We start from the raw sequence: 9,354 nt of genomic DNA on the forward strand, positions 1-9,354 counted from the left end.
ATCCATAATTCTTCCCCAATTCCACACTGATCAAACAAAATTCAAAACTAATAAAAATGCAAAAAGCAACACGAACACAGTAATATCTATAGCTATATATAAAAGCCAGAATGCCAAATACTGTTCCAATTTTCGGACCCCCTTGAAAATAAAAATATATCCTTTTTTCTATAGCTATATATAAAAGCCGGAATGCCAAATACTGTTCCAATTTGCCGATCCCCTTGAAAATACAAATATACCCTTTTTTTTGTTCTTCTCGAATTACGTTATTTTAACACTTGAATAAATGGTCAAATTGGACATTAAAATGAACAGGAACTTAGCTTGATCAATACAGACATGATTACGCTAATACAAACTCAACTTCAATAAATTAGCATGCGAACTGGGTCTTACACCCATTAACTGTTTTTGTTTCTGTAAAATAGACTAAAATTTCTAATTGAACCAAATCAAAGCGAATTTACTTGGACCACAAATTTTTAACTCTGTCCTACAAGACTAAACTTAAAATTTCCTAACTTTATTCTTTTACTTCGACATCTTCTCAGCAACCAAACAGGGCATCGACTTCACCGTCTTCTAAAAATAGAAAAAAATTAATAATAATAACCCAAAAAAAAAAAAAACAAAACACAGATAAAGGCACGTCATGAAAGTTATCCAGCAGTACTATAGCTCAACTTCAACTTAGCAGCACAAAACTTCCCCGAATCAGATCAGAATTACCAAAAACCGAGCTCAACTTCAGCTCAGCAAGCAATTCAAGAAAATTAAATACGAACCAAAAACAAAAAAAAGCCCCAAAAAAAAGAAAAAGAAAAAGGATACGCAGCTTATATCCACGCTTGGCCATTTCTGCCACGGAACACATATTCCAAAACGACGTCAAAGAACTCCCTCCCTCCGGCGAACGAACAAATAAAAAAAAAAAATAGATAAATCGAAAAATCTTTCGCATGGACAAGAACTCTGCTTTTTAACAGTCAAGAAGATTCAAGTTGAAGAAAGTATTAATTAAAGCCCAGCTCCGCTTTTGCTTTCTTCTTTATTGAAATGGAAAGCCACCGGGGGAAGGAACAAAAGAAAAAAAAAAAAAGAAAGGTTAGGAATTCGATTCAGAGAAAAACTAATAAGATTCACAAATTGAAAAAAATACCTTTGGCAAAAAAAAAAGAAAAAAAGAAAAAAATACAAATAAAAGAAAAACAAAGAAAAAGAGAGTTCCACCACAGTAACAGAAATAGGAAAAGGAAACAAAATGAAAAAGAAAATGAAAAAAAATAATAATAAAAAAAGGAATTTCTTTTTCGCCTTTCGAAAAGGTACACGCTTGAGGGGAATGCATAGTATAGACCGTGATGAGCCAGTCCTCTCTCTCTCTCCCTCTCTCTCTCTCTCTCTCTCGATCTGTGCTTCTCTATGAAATTGAAGAAAAAGACTAAACAATACACACACACTCTCTCTCTCTCTCTCTCTCTGTACTCTCTCTCTTTTATTGGGTTTTTTTTGGCAATATATGTAAAATAAATTTTTTATTCTTATAATGCCGTATATGATGGGATTCTCCCTTATGCTTTATCTTGGGAAAGGATAATTTTATCACTCTGTCCGTTGTTAGCGTATATGTCCATGAGTGCCATAAAAAAACAAAGGGGAAAATTACTTTAAGTTATAATACATTAAAAAAAAAAAAATGAAGAAACACAAAAATAAAAAAAAGAGGTCTGTTAAAGAACGAAAGAAAATATTGATAGTAGAACTATTGAAGGTTAGGGAAATAAAAATAAATAAATAAATAAACGAAAATGGAAAAATAAGGCAATAGAAGGAAACAAAATTGCAATATCAAGTTGAAGAAAAGGAAAAAAAAAAAAAAAAAAAATTGCTTGGGCTGACCTACACGAAGGAGAAATCGATGCTTTTCAATATCAAGTTGACAGCATTGGAGACGAGTAACGGCTTTTATGTGCACGTATTTCCTCCTTTTTTGTTTTTCCAAAAAGGTGAAAAACAAGGCAAATCAGCTCCATCATATTTTATGATATTAAAATTTTATAATATTAAAATGTAATCTTACGATGGTCCCACAATCGCTATCATTTGGATAGTTGAATCCACCTTTTTTGGGGTATCAATTCTATACACCTTAGATGCCCTTTTCTTACCATTTTGCCACTGTTTGAGCTAATGGGCAGCCATCAAATTTCAAAGCCAAATGCCCAAATCCTGCGGTGCCCAAAAGATAAACTTTTGAGTGCGCTGCATATCTGTGGCGTAGACTAGCAATAGCGTATAAGAAATTTCTATATTGCGCCCATTCAGAAATGTCATTTCAAACCTAGACAATGCCTCTCTCTCTCTCTCTCTCTCTCTCTCGCAAAAACAAAATATATATATATATATATATATAAATAAAAACGGCAAATGGAAAATAGAGAATGGAAAGTAGGAATAGAACTTGTAAATTTTCGAGGCAACTATGGATGATTGACCTTCCAAACCATCGCAAAAAAAAAAATATATATATATATATATATAAATAAAAACTGCAAATGGAAAATAGGGAGTGGAAAGTAGGAACAGAACTTGTAAATTTTCGAGGCAACTGTGGATGATTGGCCTTCAAAACCACCACAACATAGAGAGAGAGACGCAGGCTAGCAATAGAGGGAAGCCGATCAGTCTACAGTGAAGTATGGCTTCTACGCAAATGGATTTATCTGGTACCATAAAATCTTGGGATTGAATTTGTAATTATGGTATGGTTTTAATTTTAGATTTTTTTTTTATTGTATTATTTTTTTTACTCCGTTGCTTTTCTGGAACAGAAGAAAAGAATTCCCTGAATCTGGTTTGTATATGTCGTTGGTTCTTTTTGAAATTTTGATTTTCAATTTCCATTGCATTTGTGGCCTTGCTTGTATATTTGGCTTCTGACTTAATTGTGCTATATTTTTTCTATCTTTTTCCTTTCTTCTTTTCCAATTTTATTTTCAATATTCTAATTATGTTTTTATGTTGGTTGTTTCTTTATAATCTACTTTCTTCTCTCTTTTTTTTAAATGTAGAGATTGTTTGCTGCTTTTGGACAAGCAAAACCATACAAAAATGAATAAATAAAAAATCAAGAAAGAAGCATGTTTTGAATTTATTGGGCCTTGATAGTAGGATTGGACAAATAAAATTAGGTTGATATGGAACTTTGTTTTTGGTTTTTTCTTATTTATTTATTCTTTTGAGCAGTTAATGAATAAATGATAAATTTGATTCCATTTAGGAAAGGCTAACTTATGTACAATTTTTTTTTTTTTTTTTGGTTTAGTTTTAGAATAGTTAAAATGGATCTTAGTAAAATAAAATATTTTTCATACTTTTGTTGTGTTTTATGTTATAATAAAAAGAATAAGTATATGAACACTAGAAATGAATTTAATATTATTTTACTTCCGATTTAGTCACCGTTATCAATTTAGTCCATGTAACTTCAGTTTAGATTAAAAAAAAAAAAAAAAACCACACACACACACAAACAAGTTAACCAAACATAACTCATATTACAATTACTTTGTTTATATATTATTCTCTTCCCTTTTATTTTACTTTATGTTCTTTTTATTAGTCACATCTTTTATTTTATGTTAAATATGTATATTTTTAAGTAAATCTGATAAGAAGAACAGAAGTTATTGACACAAGCATAAAATAGAATGTAGATTTTATATTGAATATTAATTAAATAATATTTTTATATTCCTTTTAGATTTTCATATAATGTATTTAAGATAAGAATTAACAAGCCAAAAAAAGTTAATATCTAAAATATTAATTTTTTGATGAAATCAAATAAGCTATTCATACAACCAAAAAATTTAAAAATTGTAGCTTCATTGAGATTATGATGACCATCTTCATTCTTATATAAATATCATAATTATATTGACTTTTAAATTGTATATTTTATAATTATATTTATACATATATATATATATATATATAAATATTTATATATATAACAATCGTTTTCATTACCACAAGGATATTCTTTTAAGTTATTTCATATGCTTTTTAGAATAATAGTTATTACATAACTTCAACAAAATCCAAAACTCAAAATTAACATTATAAATTAAAATTATATTTTAAATAAAAAAAAAAAGTATATCTAACACTACTAAACTATGGTCCGCATGCAATGCACGTGGTCTATACCTAGTATTGAAAAATTCAAGAGGGTAAAAAAGGAAAACCAAAGTCAGATCCCATAATTTTCTAGAAAAATAAAATAAAATAGAGAATCTTATATGTGGGAACTAGTATTTATGACTTAGGACCCAAACCATCGATAGATAACTATAATGAAAGACAATCCGTATTTAAGACAAAGTAATTTATTAATATAAGACTATAAGACAAAATAATTTATTAATAGAAGACTAATCTTTATTAAATAGGCTTGAAGATTTTATACTTTATTTTTATTTTTTTATGGAAGATTTGTGGTTTAAGAGCTGATTACCGGGGTAGGTCAAAGGCGATGAGATTAGATTGGAGAATTAATTCAAATCTTGAAAAGTAAGGATAGCTCCACTAAAATTGGGAAAATTTTAAAACATTACACATATGGACTCTTAATTTATAATTTATTTCACAAAATTTGCAAATTGATTTATAAATGAAAATATTAATTATCATGATGATAGTAAATTTAAATGGTTATTCTTAAAAATTTATTTTTAAAAATTTTAAATAAAAAATAATAGAATTTAATGTTTTAATTAAAATTTATCACATAAGATAATGGTTTTTACTAATGATAACAACAAACTAATAAAAGTTCTAAAATTAAGAATTAATTTTTTTTAATTTATAAATAAAAAGATAAATAAATAAATAATTAATTAATAAGAAACTAATCTATATTCTTAATTTTTACACCATAAGACATCACCCTCCAAATTGATGATATGTAAAATCCATGCGATTTTGTGTGGCATTTGTAAGCACGTCATCCTCTTAATTAATTTTTGTTTCTAAATAAGCATGCTTTTTGGTCCATAACCATTCGTTTGAACAAGAGCCTGAAGATAAATATCTCTTTTTACAAAGCTATCTCCCGTTAATGGTATCCTTTTTTTTTTCTTTTTTTTTTTTTTTAAGATATACTTTTGTTATTTGTTTCTTTGTTTCAATTCTTTATTTTTGTTGTTGTTTATTTATTTATTTTTAATTTTTAACATCTGTCAGTAGGTTGCCTTATATTCCTTTTACCACTCGTTTCTAAATTTACCAGTCTTCTCGTTCAGTTTGGGCGTTTTAGATTTCTCATTTTCCCTAGGGTGTTTGAACCACAGTCACATCTAGGTATGGGCTTTTTCACTTGAGTCCTATTTGGGATTCGCCAAAATTTCACTAGAACAGTTGGCAGTTTATATGGCTAAATGAGCACCGTCCGAGAATGCTCTGTTCCACCTCGCCTCTAAATAGTTACATCATCTTATAGTTGTCACTTTCTCCGTCCTGTAACTAAATTTTAGAGAACGCTCAAGCAATACACTAAACTAATAATAATAATAATAACTTGCGACATCCCGACTAGGTTAATAATAATAATAATAATAATAATTGTGAAGTCCAGCCGTACCAACCACAGCCACCATTTTTGACACCATTGCTGCACCGAAAATGCATTGATCAACAATTGTGGCTAAGCTGTTGAAAATTGTGGCCATGCAACCAACCTTGTAAGCCTATAAATAGGCTCCTTCCCGTTGCATGAAAACCAAGCCAAGAGAGCAAGCTCAATAAGTTCCAGAGAGAGCTTGAGAGAAGAGTGAGCAATTCCAGAGAGAATTGGAGAGTGTAGAGAGAGATTCCACGTGAGAATCCAAGAGAGAAGTTTTTATTTTTGTATTTTATTTCCAAGAGAGTAATAGAATTCTTTTTATTTTTCTTCTCATATTTCTTCTTTAAAGTGGTCAGAGAACCACAACAAGTGGTATCAGAGCTCCAGGTCGAGAGCTTGGGTTCAAAATTTGAAGAAACAAAGCTACTGTTCTTCAAGTTGGTGTTTTGCAAAGTTGCTCAAATAATTAATTTGACAATACCAGGTGAAAGTACCCGACGAGAGGAGAATACACAAGTTCGCCGGAGAGAAAGAAACCGTCGCACGCGCCCGCACGCGCCACCTGAAGTTGTCTGCAACAAGTCACGCGCCTCACGCGCTGCACGCGCCGTCTGGAGGTTGAAGACGACCACGTCAGCAGCCACGTCAGCGCACACCTGCCACATCATCTGCCACACCAGTCGACACGTCGTCAGCCACGTGGTGACACGTCAGCACCATCTGCCACGTCATCAATATTTTCTGAAATTACGGAACAGCCCCTGAATTATTGGAAATTACAGATTGACCCCTGTAGTTTTTTGAAATTACGGAATAGCCCCTGCATTATTGGAAATTACAGATTGACCCCTGTAGTTTTTGGAAATTACGGTACATCCCCTGAACTATTGGAAATTACAGATTGACCCCTGTAATTTCGGTATTTGCAGGTTGACCCAAAAATTTTGTGAAATTACATTGTTGCCCCAAAATTTCTGGTAATTATATTTTGACCCCGGAAGAGTCAAGTCCACCATTTTCGGCCGTTCCGGACGCAACGGTTAACTCCGTTTTGCCAAATTCAGCTCCATTTTTGGTCAAGCCATAATGTCAATGGAAGAATCATCTTCGGGAGCTATGGTTAAGCTCACTGCCACAAATTATACACTTTGGAGACCTCGGATGGAAGATCTCCTCAATTCTAAGGATCTGTTTGATCCTATAGAAGCTAAAGGAGAAAACCCCGATCCCAGCAAAGTAGCAGAATGGAAGAAATTAAACAAGAAAACGATCGGTCAGATCAGGCAATGGATCGACCACAGTGTCTTCCATCATGTAGCGAAGGAAACGGATGCATATGCCCTCTGGACAAAATTGGAGGACATGTACCAGGCCAAGACTGCTCGGAACAAAGCCCTGTTGCTTAAGCGATTGGTACATCTAACATTACAGAGTGGAACTTCTGTAGCCGAGCATACCAGTGAGTTCCAAAGCTTGGTAAATCAACTATCTGCTGTGGATTATCAACTAGGGGATGAGGATCAGGCCCTCCTACTTCTAAGCTCTCTTCCAGACAGTTGGGAGACATTGGTAGTCTCTCTCAGCAATTCGGCCCCGAATGGCAAACTTACTATGTCTATGGTTAAGGATGCCCTATTTAATGAAGAGGCCAGGAGAAAGGACATTGGCATGGATCAGTCACATGCCTTCGTCACAGAGAGAGGAAGACAGCAAAGAGGTGGTCGAGATAGGGGGAGAGGCAGGAGCAAGAGCAGAGGCAGATCTACAGACGGTAGAAAATCATCATATAAGTGCTATCATTGTGGCCTGGAGGGTCACATGAAGAAGAACTGCAGAAAGTTGTTGAGAGAGCAGAGACTCCAAGGTAATCAGCCGAAGAAGGATGGAGAGACACTAGTCACTTGTACAGGAGAAGTGGCGCTCTGCTCCACCGAAGAAGAGACATGCCTTCATATATCAACCCAAGATGTTGAGTGGGTAGTCGATACTGCAGCATCCTACCATGTCACTCCACATAGAGATTTCTTCAAAACGTACAAAGCAGGAGACTTTGGTACGGTAAAGATGGGAAATTCCAGTTTCGCAAAGATTATGGGAACTGGTGATATTCAGATAAAAACGAATGTTGGTTGTACAATCACTTTGAAGGATGTCCGTCATGTTCCAGACCTTCGGCTTAATCTACTTTCGGGAGCAGCCTTAGACAAGCAAGGCTATGACAACTACTTTAGCAAAGGCACATGGAAAATGACGAAAGGTGCCATAGTTGTCGCCCGAGGACATATTTGTGGAACGCTGTACAAGACTCATGTGAAGATATGTGCAGATAGCCTCAATATTGCAGAAGGAGAGGCGTCTCAAAATCTGTGGCACCAGAGACTCGGTCACATGAGTGAAAAAGGATTGTCCACTTTGGCAAGGAAGAAGCTTATCACTGTTTGCAAGGATGCTGTGCTAGATCCTTGTAATCACTGCTTGTTTGGTAAGCAACATAGAGTTTCCTTCAGTTCCTCTGCATTGAGAAGATCAGAGTTGCTTAGTCTGGTGCACTCTGATGTTTGTGGTCCCATGGAGGTGGAATCATTAGGTGGCAACAAGTATTTCCTAACCTTCATTGATGATGCTTCACGGAAGGTGTGGGTATATTTTTTGAAAACAAAGGACCAGGTATTGGATTACTTCAAACTGTTTCATACCATGGTAGAGCGTGAAACAGGAAAGAAGCTGAAATGTCTCCGCTCAGATAATGGAGGCGAGTATACTTCCAAGGAGTTCGATGCCTACTGCAGAAGACATGGCATTCGACATGAGAAGACGGTCCCTCGCACCCCACAACATAATGGAATAGCTGAAAGAATGAACCGAACCATTATGGAAAAGGTCAGAAGTATGATCAGTATAGCTAAGCTGCCAAAGCCATTCTGGGGAGAAGCTGTTCGTGCCGCCTGCTATTTAATCAACAGATCACCGTCAGTACAGTTGAATTTTGAAATTCCGGAGAAAGTGTGGTCGGGTAAGATTCCCTCCTACTCTCATTTAAGAGTGTTTGGTTGTTTAGCTTATGTACATGTATCCAAGGAGCTCAGACAGAAGCTCGATGCAAGATCTACTCCATGCATCTTTATAGGATATGGAGACGAAGAATTCGGATACAGGTTATGGGACCCGAAAACAAAGAAGGTTATTAGAAGTAGGGATATAGTATTCCATGAAAATCAGAAAATGGAAGACATTGAAAAGCCCAGAATGTCTCCTAATTGTAGTTCTAGTGCCGAGAATTTTTGTCCTAATCCAGCACCAGCACAAATAGCCACAGAAGATAATGAGGTGCATGAAGATATACCAGAAGCAGACCAGGAGGAAGAAGGGGATATTGAGCAGGGGGAGACTCAATCCTCTCAAGCAGCTGCAGGGCCATCACAGCGGTCAGATGATGGTACACCTCCTGAAACCAGTGGTTTACAAGTTCGGAGATCTGAGCGAGGCCGAATTCCATCAAAGAGATTTCCAGAATCTGAGTATATTCTGCTTACTGAAGAGGGGGAGCCAGAGAGTTTCCAGGAAGCTGTTTCTCATCAAGAGAAGGAAAAGTGGCTGCAAGCAATGCAAGATGAGATGGAATCCTTGCAGAAAAATCATACTTATGAGTTGGTTAAGCTTCCAACAGGAAAGAAGGCACTAAAAAATAAATGGGTGTTCAAGCTCAAGAAAGATGGCAGCGGAAA

The 9,354-nt window shown here is 34.9% G+C and overlaps 1 long non-coding RNA gene across 1 annotated transcript; it reads right to left on the minus strand.

Moving 5' to 3' along the window:
* Positions 1-305: 305 nt before the first annotated feature.
* Positions 306-2,051, minus strand: LOC125422419 (uncharacterized). Its single transcript, XR_009635724.1, has 2 exons — positions 1,903-2,051; positions 306-1,046 (listed from the first exon to the last, which is right to left on the minus strand). It is a non-coding gene; the product is annotated as an uncharacterized LOC125422419 (long non-coding RNA).
* Positions 2,052-9,354: the final 7,303 nt, after the last annotated feature.

This window comes from Ziziphus jujuba, chromosome 2, assembly GCF_031755915.1.
Source record: "Ziziphus jujuba cultivar Dongzao chromosome 2, ASM3175591v1".
NCBI lineage: Eukaryota > Viridiplantae > Streptophyta > Magnoliopsida > Rosales > Rhamnaceae > Ziziphus > Ziziphus jujuba.